The 12,661-nt window shown below is 35.9% G+C and overlaps 1 long non-coding RNA gene across 2 annotated transcripts in view; it reads left to right on the top strand.

The window, feature by feature from the left end:
- LOC134153685 (uncharacterized) overlaps window positions 1-10,043 on the top strand; it is a 48,079-nt gene extending 38,036 nt beyond the window's left edge. Inside the window, exons 11-12 of one of the 2 annotated variants that reach the window (XR_009961202.1) lie at window positions 6,024-6,104; window positions 9,151-10,043. This is a non-coding gene — a long non-coding RNA (uncharacterized LOC134153685). The remainder of the gene's footprint in view (window positions 1-6,023; window positions 6,105-9,150) is intronic. The other variant, XR_009961203.1, reaches the window with a different exon arrangement.
- The last annotated feature ends 2,618 nt before the right edge of the window (window positions 10,044-12,661 follow it).

Here is a 12,661-nt window from a genome sequence, read left to right as displayed (position 1 = left end):
GAGAAGAGCCATGTAATCAAATCTGCTCCTCATTAAAAAGAAAAATGAGATTCGAAAGGAACATACGGAGCAGTAGTCTGAAGGTGCATCTTCACTAAAGACTTTTAAAGTACCTATCTTTCCTCAGATTTGTGCCTGAGAAATCTGCTGAGCTTAAGGGAAAGCAGTCAAGCTGCAGAACAGCATTATTTACTGAGTGGCAGATTTCTTTTATTAGTTGTACAGCATAGCTGAGTTTCCTTAACATTACTAGTAAAACTATATGATTTTTCTTTTTGCCCTACAGATTAACTTGAGAAAAGTTTTGAATTAAAATATATTCACTCTATAAAAAAATAAATTATAAACTACCTTAAATACATCTAGCTTAATCTCAAAACATAATTCCAAATCTACACATCCACCATATCCCTTTGAAAATGCTGTTTCAAAACGTTCATAAAATCCATTCCTAGAAGTGTTGTTTTAACAAAATGCTCACAAGGTCAAGCTGAACTGAAGGATTATGTCTGGTTGCCCTTAAAGGACCTATGCAAATAGCATAATCTATCCGAAATACTAGCTCACAGGTCAACAACCCTTGAATTTTAGTCTATGCCATTTGAGAGACTAGTAGATTTGGATTAAAAGCATTATTTAATGGAAAGAAAAGAGTTTTGTGTATATAGCGGGAATTAAACTAGGGACAGCACTGAAACTGTCCCTTCAACAGTGTAAAGAAATTCTACAGAAAGCAAGTGTTTAGCTGAAGCAGTATGTTCTTTAAAAGTAAGGCTTACCCCTACCTACCGTGGTTTTTCTGTGATATGCTTAGCTATGAAATTCCCAGATTTAAACCTTTAAATTAGTCTGAAGGAGGACTTCAATTTGTGCAGTTCATACACAAAAACCATGTCCCCCTAATTAATGGCCTGCTCTAACTAAATATGCTGTCTAGACAGGAGAACATTTCTGTCAGGCTGATTTAAGGTGGCTTTTCCAATTAGAAGAGTCTTAGTCAAACAAAGGTTGAAGGTATACAACCTTACTTATTAGAAGATATTTTTCCCCCTTTATTATGCTTTCATGTATATTTTGGCTTTAAAAATGTACCTTGGATAGCCTAGAATAATGTGGGATCAGACTGCTAATTTTACTGTAGTCTTTAACTTTTATCGAAGGTTCCTGAGCAGCTTTACTGATTTCAGCTGAGGAGTTTGCAGTATAGCTCATGGTAATGGTGAAAGCATATTTGCAATTACTGTGTCTTTCATTAGCAACAGTGTGAAGGATTAGCTGCCAGCCGTGCAAGGGTACGGGGGACGCAGAAGGATACTGTTTTTCATAGGTAAATTCACACGACCACTATACAACAACAGCCCGCATTTCATTAGAGAAACCTAATGGGTTATATCTAGAAACAATGAATAATATATGCCAGCAAATGCTATTAGAATTCACACAACATGCTCAGCGAAAAATAAGGCTGACTTTTGTAAATACTGTTAGAAGAGTTGAGTGTGGATGAGGTTATGTATTGCGACTACAACTTCCATGCAGCTTGCTCTCTCTGTTTTTGTATTATCCAGTAGTTTAGTTTAGTTTTCATATTAGGTCTTGTTAAGAGAAAAGGCATGCAAAAATTTGACTTTCAAAGCCCTCATGTTTATTGTAAGATCTCCTGCTAATGGTTTAGTCCTACCTCCCAGCTACAATTTGAGAAAACATTCCGATATTGGGCAAAACCAAGACAATCTTCTTCTGTGATGTGATCAGATTAAAAGTATTTGTTCTCACTCATACCTTTTCCACAGTAATGGTCACATTAAAAAGCAGGCAAGATATGTTATTATTTTGACATTGATGAATGCTGCTCAGTTTTCACTGCTATTACTCAACATGACAAATGCTTATTTCAGTTTAAAAGAAGAAGATGTTTTACGCTAAATGTGTGCTCTAGGGTAGAGCAATTATTTAAATTGTGTGCTTTTCTCTTGCAAGGTCCTTTGCTACCTGCTCACTGCTGAAAAATGGGCTTCATCTTCTGTTTTAACCAGTTCTAGCTAACAGTAGGCTATCCTACCAAAATAATGTCACTGGGTTAAATGTCTCATACTATATGAAATATGTTCTTGGAAATTTTGTTTCTACTTACTTTTATTTTTCAATTCAAAGAAAATCACTAAATGATTAAAAAAAAAAGTTCGAAGATAAACCCACAAACTCAGAGGTAATGTGCCATTAGTTCTGAGCAGGAGAGAACACTTAAAAAGAACGAGATTCTCATACAATGGAAACATTTTCTATGCAGCACTCTCTGAGAACAGTTCTAAGTACCACAGTGGAACTAGACTGAAAAGAGCTGAAGGTTTTTACATTTTAGAAACTGAAGTGGTCGAAAAACATAATTTTATTGCAAGATGTTGTAAGTATCTTTAAGTACTGTAACATCCTACAACATGGATTCATAAAACTAAACACAGTGAGCATGTCCCCGTGAGTAACTGTTTGAACAGTCTGAGGTACTACTAGGAAGTAACCAGTCATTTGTATCGTCTCCAACCTTTTCAATCATTGGTGGGTCCTGTGCACCTACGTAGGCAAGTTTCTCATCTCTTAGCCTAAACTTGATTCGTTCTTCGGTCCAGCAACTTTTCTCTTTTACAACAGAGAGCACTGTCCAGTGCTACCTTCCTCGTTCTCAAAGTCACCTTCAGCACCCAGATCACACCTGGATTGCTTGCACCTAATAACAGAACAGAGGTGATGTGCTTCTCCCAAATCCTGCCTGCTCTTTTCCACATTAACCCACCAAAGCACAAACACAAGGTACAAGGGCTGCAGAAAGCTACTTAAGTATATTAAATATCTAGCATTAGGCCTTCCTTGCTATGCAGAGTAACTTATAAACTGTTTTTAAAATACTCGGTTGAACCGAGTCTTCCTTTTAAACGTTATGATGAGCTCAAGCTTAGGCCAGAGTCAGTTTTTCTTTTGATGGTATTTAATAGCTCAGTCTAGTTTATTGTACAAATCAGCTTTGTCTCTGAATTGACTTAAACAGAGATTATTTTTAAAGAGGTATTTATTGAACTTGCATTCAAAGGGAGGGGAAGAAGAGGTTACATCAAAGCAACCCGTCAGGTACATTAAAAACATACCTTTTTTCAAACTTTTAACAGAAGTCTGTCTGTCACTATGACAGAGTGTACCTATGCACTGGTTAACGCAGTAACATGAAATACAATTTTCAGAAGCTAAATAAGCTTTATATTATTTTTACCAAGCATTTTAGGTCTCAGTTTTTCTGACATTTAAAACAACTTCAAAATTAGGACTGTCTGCTGCAGCATAAAGCTGTTAAAATTCTTTACTAATACTCTAAGAAATGTCTGATCCTCATATTTTAAAATGCATCACTGATTATTTTGATAAATTCAAAGGCCTATTTGTTGATGTTATCTTTCTCTTATCTTTTCTAACAAATGCCTTTTCTGGCTACAGGATAGAAACAAACCAGCCAACTTGAGCAATTATCATCTATCTCTCGCCTCTCAGCTGTTTGTGTGTGCCAAACAGCATCTTTTTTTTTTCTTTTTGCATCACACTGGTCATTTATTTACACTACAGTAACATGGAAACATGCTGGACTATGTATATAGATGTGCAGGAACCATGATCCTTATCTTCAGTAGTCTAAAAAAACAAAATAACCCACAATACTACCACCACCACCAATAATAACAAAGAGAGCAAAAGGGCTAAATACACAAGGTCAGAGTGTCAGAACAGTTACCCTGCTTGGTTACGCATCTTTACAATCAAAACAATCAATAGTTGTCTTTGTCCCCATTTCATCATTTCCATACTAAGCTTCTGTTTAGTCTGTATTTTTGGTCATTTGTTTTTATATTAGTTCATAAATTACTGGAGCCCTGAGAAGGTGTTCATCAGCAGATGATTCAGCTCAAACTATCTGTCCTCATGATCAGCCCTCTGCATGAACTGTGGATTAAAGTTTTAATCTTTTCTTTTCAGTAATATATGCCGTTATCAGCCATCTCTCACAGCCTGTTGCATTTATTACCCTTGTGTAAAGAACAAATAAATGTCTCCGCTAACTGCATACCAATATAAATGGCTTTTCACCAGGCTTAGTGTTCCAGCAGTTCTTTTAATGCCTCTCATTTCACATCAGACCATGAGTACTACCGCAGATCTTAAAATATCTTGCAAGATACTATGGTAATATTCCTATTTTTCTCATGCTTGTTTGGGAAATAGCACCGTGAGGGACAGCCATCAGGAGAAAGGGGGAGGAGAAGATGCCAGCAGTAGAAAATAGATGACAACAGTTTTTTTCTACTCAGCTCTTCCAATGACAAGACAACGCTTTCGATATGCAACACATGGGACCCAATTTGAGACTCTTCTGCCTTTGCACAGAACCAACAGTAAAGAAAGAGCAGAGAACCACCTTAACTAACTTACTTTAATTAAAGAGCGCCAGATGCAATCACTGTATTTCCAATTTACCTAAGTTACAAAAAATGCAAATCCAGATTGAGAGCAGATGAGGGCTGGTCAGACCTGTCAGAGTCTTAGGCTTGTCCATTATTCTAAGTTAGTTGCACAGACCATTAGCTCCCTTTCTTTCCAAGGGAGTCTTCTAGGACTTTTCCAACTTGTGTAACTCACTGTCACTTTCTAAAAGAAATGAAGTTCATCATTTTATACATTTTATCCCTCATATTGTACATAGATAACACCATCAGACATTTTTACTTGTTCTCCTCCTTCTACTACAATAGCTATTTATTTATTTTTCTAAAATATTGAAAATAGTTTAATGTTATGAAAATATTATTAAGCATAAGAGCTTATTTTGGCTTTTTAACTTGTTATCCTTACTCCTCGTTACATTTACTCCTGTTATACCTGCATTGCAAAACAGAAAATATAGCAAATCTCCCCATATACACTGACAGGCCAAAATAGGTATTAAAGAAATAAAAAATAATAGCCACACCGAGACTTACTTAAAAACTGTGAAACAAAGTGATTCAGAATATAGACCTCAGAAGTTTTTACCATACCATTAAGATATTGAAAACATACAACTTTTCCCTGATTTATACATTATCAGCCTGAACAAATCACGGGTTACCTACTTAAATTAAGATTCAAGAAAACTAGGATCAAGGAAAGGAAATATTCTGCTAATAAAATTTATGCGTACTCACTCAGGCATTTCTTGTTGCAAAAAGTGCTAGAACAGGATATTTCAGAGGCTTTTATCTTCTTTTGCCTTACAATTAGCTATGGTAAGGCAAGCTAAATATAAGAATCAACAGCTCCTACCCAGAGTTCAAGCTAAGCACATGTACAACATGTTACAAACAACATTTATTTCATAAAATGACTAAAAGAATGAATGGTAACACACAGACATGGAGGAAGTAGTATTCTTTACATTTTACTATGACTAAAATAGGCAATACTATTATCAGCCAGGTAAATTATTCACCTCTCGGTGGCAGGATCAGACTTTGGATAGCACTGCTGCTGCTGGTGTGATTTTTGGGTTAGAAGAAAGTAACACTGGCCAGGGAATAGGCCAGACAATTACCAACACAAGTTTTCTTTCTATAATTTACTAGGTGGATCTGTAATTTTGGCCATTAGGGATAAAAATACTACCCTTACCAACAGGTCACTGTAGGTCTGTAAAGAAAGAGTTTGGATTACTTTTACAAGAGGAGTGGGATTCACTTGTTTAACTCATGCTAGGTTCATTTTTACTGAAGTGCATGATGGGTATAGTTAGAAGATTTCTATTAAAATTATTAAATTACTCAGCTAAATGGAGCTTGCATTGCTGTAGTTTCATGGAATTGTAAGGAAAAAAACATGGAAACTGATATATATATATATATATATACACACATATATATATATATGTGTATATATATATATATATATATGTATATATATATATATACACATATATATATATATATATATTTAATAAAATGTTGTTTTAGTTTCAGGAGAGTGGGAACCACTTGATCCAGCTTTACTAATGCCCTTGAGATACTTATCTCCACTGCACAGAGATGTTTCCAGTAAGTCTCATTAATGCAGACCTTCCAAAGGCAATAAATAATGATACTTTGTTTACTGCACATCCATTAATAGTCAGTAATCATTAATAGTAATAGCAGAATTTATTTATTTGCATCAGTACTGAAACCTAATGTAATCATATAATTTATTCAGTGTAGTAAGGAGTCAGGTTTTTTTAATTATCTGAATAAGTAACTGCTTGAAACAGTTCCCTTGTTTAGTAACTTTGTAAAAATACCGGCCTAATATTAACATTAAATTTAAAGACACTGTGGATGATTTTCTTGTCCTTTTTTTTTCCTCATGTTATAAAATTAAAACCTACAATTTGACAAGTTTTCCTTTTTCTTTTCCCCCAAATAAAAGAAAGAGAGAGGAAGAAAGTTGTATTTATCTTAGAAATTCTGTGAAAGTCAGCTCAGATTTTCCCCTTCATTTTTTCAGAAGACTTCTGGGAAGTCACAGGAAGATTTAAAGCTATTAATACTTCATAACGAAGTCACCAGAGTTTGTAAAGGGTTCTGGGTTGCTCAGATGGGAGGACATAGTCTGGAATTTGTTATTATTTAAATCACATAATGTAAAGTGGTTTTATTTGTATTATGCCTAGATATTCACTTACAGCATTTCTATAAAAATTAACAAAAAACAACTGACTAAATATTAACAGCCTGTGAGGCTGTTGAACCCATAATGAATATTTTACGTATACAAGGTATTCATTTGTTAAAAACATTAGATTGTTAATAAAAATAGACAAAGCAAACTACAACCTTGCTAATTCAATAGCTCTTTAAGTATTTCTTCCTCTCAATTCTTGTGACATTGCCATTTTGCTCTTCAGTCTAGAGAGTCCTCCAGAATAAACAGGCCATTGCATAAACTTCCAATGAAATTTTCCTGCCCCTGCCAATGAATTAAAGAAAACTACAAAAATGGAACATACAGTCAAAAAAAAGCTAACAAAAAAATTTAGATTTTGCCTGCGTTGTAAATCAAAAACAAGAGTATCCTCCCTGTAACACAAAATATGCTTTCACATCTTGGCTTTCAGTTGTTCTCCATTACATTCCAATGCTTAATTTTCTACTTAAAATCACTTGCAATTAACTTGAAAATCTATTCTTACTGAGCCGAGAAGTAACAAAGTTTTAATATATACAGAATTACCAGAAATGTATTACTGTTAATTTTCCGGCTATAGCTTTTACAACAGAATTCATGACCAAATTTCTGCATAAGCCCGTGTATTTTAAACAAAAGAACATGCCAGATCTTTATATTATTAAAGTTATTTTATTGGAAAAATAAACAGTATTTGGGCAAGCAGATGCTCAGCTATAAAATTGTCCAAGTCCCTTGCATGTGCAAAACCTGCATTTCATGCGCAACTGCCAGACTTGCATGCAGAATAGCTTCTCTGCTTTTTCCAGTTTCAATTCAGCATACTTGAACAAGCTGGATGTTCAATATCCCAAGAAATTTCAGCTGTTACTGACTATACCCTAATGGTGAAACTTTCAAATACATATGTTGGTTGTGATTCATATAATTCATACAATATTTAAGACAACTCCCAGCTTAGATTTTTGCCTCAAACCATTTCAATACATTTTATTTATGAGTCTCTGACAACCCAACTCACAGGAAGAATCAGAAAATACACAGAAATTGCATTCTCATGTTTTCCCATTAACAGTATTCAACATTTTCTAGCATTTAATACTGACACACAGTAGAGGCGGAGGGAACTGTTTTGTTTTTTTGTATTTTTGTTTTGTGTTTCAAGACTTCCATTAGTAGACCTCATTTTGCTTCACTTTGTTTTTATACTCTAAGAAACGAAATGGTCCTTTTGCTAACTGCTCTGAACACAAACATCTTGACTCTGATTTTTAACAAGCTACTTCTAAAACACATGGGACCGACAAGAAGTTATGCTTCATCTTCGTGTAGCTTTTGGACATAGGTCATTAAAGTCGGTTCCCGATCCACAGAGTAGAAAGAGATTTTTTCTCTCTGGCCTATGACAGTGTCAAATGTCCAAGCAAATGGTTAAGCATTTGACCCGATGATACCTGACTGCGAACTGTGTTAAAATTAGGCCCACAAATTTCCTATTTGCTGAGTATTTTCTTAGCCTGCAAACTACAGGATAATACAACATAAAGGAACCTGGGGTGTGAGACACCACGACGTCGACGTTAGCGGTAAGACCGTGAGCTGTGTAGGATTCTGAAAGTTACTGAATGTGGTAAATTAGCATGGAAAGGTAACAGGTTCAAATCAAGCCAAATTCAATATCCTGGAGGAACATAAAGAGTATGAATTCTAATTCTGACTTCCCAGGAGTATGAGACAGTTTGAGTCAAACATTTGTATTACAGATGGCTATAAATAAGGAGAGGAAAAAGCTGATTAAAAACCAGAAAATTGAAAACATTGTAAGAGTGAAAGGATTGCATCTAAAGCTGTGAAATCCAAGAAGCTGGTGTCTGCTAGGTATACAGAAGACTCAGGGGAGGTGACTACTGTTTATATAGAAGAGAAAATGGCAAAGATTTAGGTTTAGCCTTCCACTTCAGATGCTTATTCAAAAATGTTAATGCCTGTTCAATTTAAACTACCTTAACCTACAGTTTCCTTTAAGCATGTTGACCCAGATACTATAAAAATACTTACTGCAGCTTAATCCAATTAGAGCTAGATACTAAACAGACCTCTTCCCTCCACCCCCTTCGTCCCTTCTTTAATGTAGCATCAGATTAGATTACTTTTAAAATTAGCTTACATCCCGGACTACTCTCTCCTGGTATGCTAATGAGGCTGTAGCTTTCAAAACTCCTCCAACTGCCTGCGGAGCACCTTTTGTGACCAAAATGAATCTGATCTATCTTTGATTTGCATAATATTTTTTTGTAATGTCAAATACCACTGTCATCTCCAAAAAATTAAAATACTAAAAGAGTCAAAGTGTTAAATAATTGTATCCTTTTCTTTCAGGCTTGAAAACATTTATCTGAAAGCTTATCTATTTTTTTCCAGCTATGTCAGCGGTATAATAAAAGATATATTACTTCTTCCCACAAATCATGCCACCCTTGATGAAAAACCAACTATCCTGATGCTCTGTTTATTCATCAGCTTTACTGACCTGACATCGCGTTGCACCCCCACTAGCATGGCAAGAGAAATAAAGAGCAAACTAATGGGACTAAAGGGAACTGCTCAAAACTTCAATCATAGCTGTATCATTTGGAGGGAAACCAAGAATGCTGAGTGACATTTGGTTAGCTGTATTTTCATTTTAATGAATTTCTGTATGTTGAGCTATTTCTAGCTGTTAAATTGCAGGAATGTTTGTGTGTCAATACTTCCGGCTATCATCAGCTATCATCGCCGCTGTCGCACAGACTCGCAGAACAGCTGGGGCTGCAGGGACCTCTGGAGATCATCTGCTCAAGCAGGGCTGTGTCCAGTCAGACAGTCTGTCATTACCTGATGGGTAGGCTAAGAATTATCGCAAAGCCCTGAGAGCTGACTTAAGCCTACATCTACTTAATCTCAGTGAGATTTGTTCATAATTTATTTTATCTGAGGCAGAGTGAACCTGATGCTGAATACTTTGAAAGACCTCACTCCCTCATAATCTTAGAATTTAGCTTCCCCATATTTACACTGTTGGTCTTTCACTAGAGCTGTACAAGACTAAGATTGTGAACAAAGATGCATTTAACTGTTGAAAGCACTTACAACGAAGAGGGGATTAATAAATTTTAAGATTCCTTTACACAGTATTAGGGATGTAGAAATTAACGGAATCGTTAATTTGACACTCTTTAACAGTGAAAAAAATGATTAACTATTCTTTACTGCTTTGCCAAGTACTTATTGTCAATGATTAAGGATCTAATTAATTCCTAATGCTGTGAGTAATATACCTTATGAATGTCTTAAGTTGTATGTCAATATAATTGCCGAGTGTTTTTTGCTTTATTGATTTCACATTTGTTATGCTTTCTTAATTAAACTGTAGTATTAACACAAACGTCATGCTTGAAATTTTTTTTTTTTTTTTTTATCATTTGTACTGTTTTATCATTTGCAGCAGCTAAACCCTGTCACTAAACCAAGTAGCCTTTTCCAGTGATCAAATGGAAAGGTGCTTGCAGGCACCAGAATCCTACCTGTCACACCTACAAAGAGGTTATAAAGTATGCCAGCAATTGCTCCAGGTTCTACGCAGGTACTTCGAAGTCTGTCACGCCTGCCTTGCTCAGGGAAGAAACTTCTTTCAAAGCAAGGGCAGGTAAATCTATGCTACCTTTGAAACAAGCTTAGTTAAAGAAGTTTTTCAAGCTCAGATAAGTAAGTTCACATTCATGTAGCCTAAAATATTAAGTATTTCAGTTAAGGCACTAAAATCCTAAGAACCTAAATAGATGCCTGTTAATAAGAACAAGCAGCTAATACCTACATTCATTAAGTACAGCACAGCAGCTGACTAAAAAGTTGTAAAAGAGATGTCTGGCCTATTGCAAATTAATTTTTTTCTAGATCTTTGTTGTTGTCTATCATTAAGATTGATCTCTCCCCAGGGATGTTACATACAGAATGAGCTTGCTAGAGTGGGAAGACTGTCAGAAATTCTAGTTTATTAGATGAGCTTGGCAGGTCTCATTCACACATGAACGTACACACTGAGAGACAGAAATATGACTGTGTGTTTAACTGTAGTTCTGTATCAGACCTACAGCATTTTTCTAAATTCAGATTCTGCAGAACTAAACAAGAACATTAATTTTAGAAGCTACCGGCCTAGGAATCTCGTATAAGAAACCTGGGCGTGCCTGCATGGACATTTAAGTATGGATTCAATCCTACGCCACATTCTGCTGCCACCCATTACAAATAAGCACTTAAGATTAAGCCACTTCCAAGACACCATTGAGAGCTAAAGCTCAAGGTGTCCAAGGAACCTTTCCTGCAGCCAAGTTACAGCACAGTGGTTGACATGAACAAGATCACATGCCCTCAGCTCAGCCTGACTCATAGCAGAAGCTACAGGAAGGCTACCACATGGCAACACAGACAGACAGTGCACTTACATATAACAGCACTGAGTGACCTTCATTTTGATTTTGAGGTGATCACTTCAAACCTGCAGGAGGACATTCAGATCCAGGAAATGTAATCTACTTTTTCTAGCTATTCCACTTAACAATAACAACAACAATAACAACAATAATAAAAACCCTAAAGAGAGATGAGCTCTAGCTACAATCCTTGATGTATTCATATCCTTATGATACACCCAAAGCAAAGCATCTGATACACAATATTGAAGAGGATCATTGGGTTTCCCATTGCTGTCTTCACCAGAACTACTACAATGTAACTGCATTTTAACCAAATGTTTTTATGTCAGTCACTAGTTCAGTCTTAATCTGTACCACCAGGTACGCTGAACCGCCAGTTGCCCCCACCAGTCAGATAACAAATAGAGTAGCTACTGAATTGCTCCATGACTGCAATTCCACTCAACTGCTCTGCTGTAGTATTTCACAGGCAGCAGCTGTTGCATGTGGGAAGCTGAGAAACTTTTCTAGCTAGGTTCAAACAACTGTACAGGTGACTACAGAGAGCCATTCCAGAGCTCCTCTCTGTTACGTGAACAGCAGATACCAATAAACATGCTGACAAAAACCAGTGACTTTATAGAAGGGTGACCATCCTCAGAGCTTCGGGGGTGGGGGTGCGGGTGTAAAAAAAAAAGATTATTTTTCCTTAGGAAATGTGTGCTGCTAGTTCACACAACAACTTTGCCCGAATGATTCAAAACCAGATTGACCTAAAAAAAAAAAAAAAAAAAAAATCAACAATGATTTTATCCCTTTGTAAAACAGCTAAATAAATAAATAAATAAAACCCCGGTATACTACTTTATCATTAGAATAACCACCTTATGATGGTTGTCTCCTATCTTTTCTGGGAGCTGACAGGGCTGTTTGCTGACTAACCTTAACTCACTACCACTGTAGCCAGAATGATAAAATCAGCCAGAGATGGATGAATGTTGTGTTTTGTTTTGTTTTTTTTTTTCCCAGTTTAGTATTTATAACCAGGGGCATAATGTGGAAACCAGAAAAGAAACATTGCTGTTTTCATGCTCAGTTATACAAACCATGAAAACTGACTTGATATTTAAACAAAGGTCTCTGACTATGAAATGTTAAGAATCTATCTTTTTGTGCCAGATTGACTTCAATCTGCCAATAATTCAATTTTTACCTGTTTTTAAGGGGATTTTAAGAAAACATAAACTGTCTGTTTAAAGGGTGACAGTGAGCTGGATTCAGATTGACACCTTTAGCCCAGACAATAAACCTGCACTACAGCAGACTGCTGATGTAGGAGGGATTTAAGCAGGGAATGCAATATGAAGGTACAGCTGACAGCCAACAGTAGTGCAAACACACCTGCTAAATAAATGTATCTAACATGACCAGGAGTATTTAACTAAGAGTGGAAAAGATGATTGCTATTATAATTACTA

The sequence above is a fragment of the Rhea pennata genome, chromosome Z (assembly GCF_028389875.1).
Source record: "Rhea pennata isolate bPtePen1 chromosome Z, bPtePen1.pri, whole genome shotgun sequence".
Taxonomy (NCBI): Eukaryota; Metazoa; Chordata; class Aves; order Rheiformes; family Rheidae; genus Rhea; species Rhea pennata.
Note: the sequence above shows the minus strand (reverse complement) of the source record. Positions and strands in the feature narration are given on the sequence as shown.